Consider the following 1,399-nt stretch of genomic DNA (forward strand, 5'->3'; position numbering starts at 1 on the left):
CCCAGGCCTTTTCAGGGGACCGCGATCTCACAGATTTTTTCCTTATCGCCCTGTAAGCCTTTTAGATGAGGGGTGTCATGATCTTCTACATCTGCCTCCTGGCTTGTTTTAATTACACCAGATGTGTCACACGACGGTTACAAAGGCCAGCCGTCAGCTACTGGTTGGTGTTTTTCTTTTACCCCTCTCTCCTCCCTGTCTTTCACTACTCCCTCCCCCTCTCTCCTCCCTGTCTTTCACTACATCCCCCTCTCTCCTCCCTGTCTTTCACTACATCCCCCTCTCTCCTCCCTGTCTTTCACTACATCCCCCTCTCTCCTCCCTGTCTTTCACTACATCCCCCTCTCTCCTCCCTGTCTTTCACTACCTCCCCCTCTCTCCTCCCTGTCTTTCACTACCTCCCCCTCTCTCTTTCACTCCCCCCCTGTCTTTCACTCCCCCTCTCTCCTCCCTGTCTTTCACAGGGAGGAGAGGAGCCATTCCAAACTCTATCCCACTTCCCATGAAACCCTCAGGAACCCTAACCCAGGGCTCTGAGGAGAGGGGAGGAGGAGAGAAGGGTGGAGGGCCTGGATCAACAAACAACAGTAAATCTTTGAAGTAGAGTGATTAATGAGAGGGAGGGAGGGAGGGAGGGGGGGGGGGGGGATCACTGTCGGATTGGGCTGAAGAGGGTAGAATTGGAGGGAGAGAGGGGCAAGGATCACTATCGGATTGGCTGAAGGAGGTAGAGTTGGAGGGAGGGGAGGGAGAGAGGGAGAGGGGAGGGAGAGAGGAGGGAGAGAGGGGCAAGGATCACTATCGGATTGGCTGAAGGAGGTAGAGTTGGAGGGAGGGGAGGGGAGTAAGGATCACTGTCGGATCAGGTTGAAGGAGGTAGAGTTGGAGGCGGCAGGGAGGGAGAGGGAGAGAGGAGGGAGAGAGGAGGGAGAGGTGTAAGGACCACTGTTGGATCAGGCTGAAGGGGGTAGGGTTGGAGGGGGTTAGGGGGAGGGAGAGGGGAGGATAACTGTGAGATACAGGAAAGGCTGTGAACACTGAGGTTGAGAGGCTGGGGGCCCGCGGGACACAATTAGGAGGCAGAGAAAGAGAGAGGGTTACACAAACACAGCGAGCAAGGATGCAGGGAACTAGAAGCAGCTTTCTTCCCTCCCTCCCTCCCTCCCAATCTCTCTCGCCCTCTTTCCCCCCTCCCCCAAGGTAAAAGTTCATTACCACAAACAGAGAAGGGGCTGGGGTTGTTAAACTCTCCCCTATTTCTTCCCCACCCACAACCCTGCAAGCTGATGTTAAACAGGAGCACTTTAACCATTTCCATTGAAGCTAGAGCCTAAAGCCCCATTATAGAGCTTCAGAGGTACACAGCTTAAAACATCACAGAGACTATGACATACTGCCT

The sequence above is a fragment of the Oncorhynchus gorbuscha genome, linkage group LG01 (assembly GCF_021184085.1).
Source record: "Oncorhynchus gorbuscha isolate QuinsamMale2020 ecotype Even-year linkage group LG01, OgorEven_v1.0, whole genome shotgun sequence".
Classification (NCBI taxonomy): domain Eukaryota; kingdom Metazoa; phylum Chordata; class Actinopteri; order Salmoniformes; family Salmonidae; genus Oncorhynchus; species Oncorhynchus gorbuscha.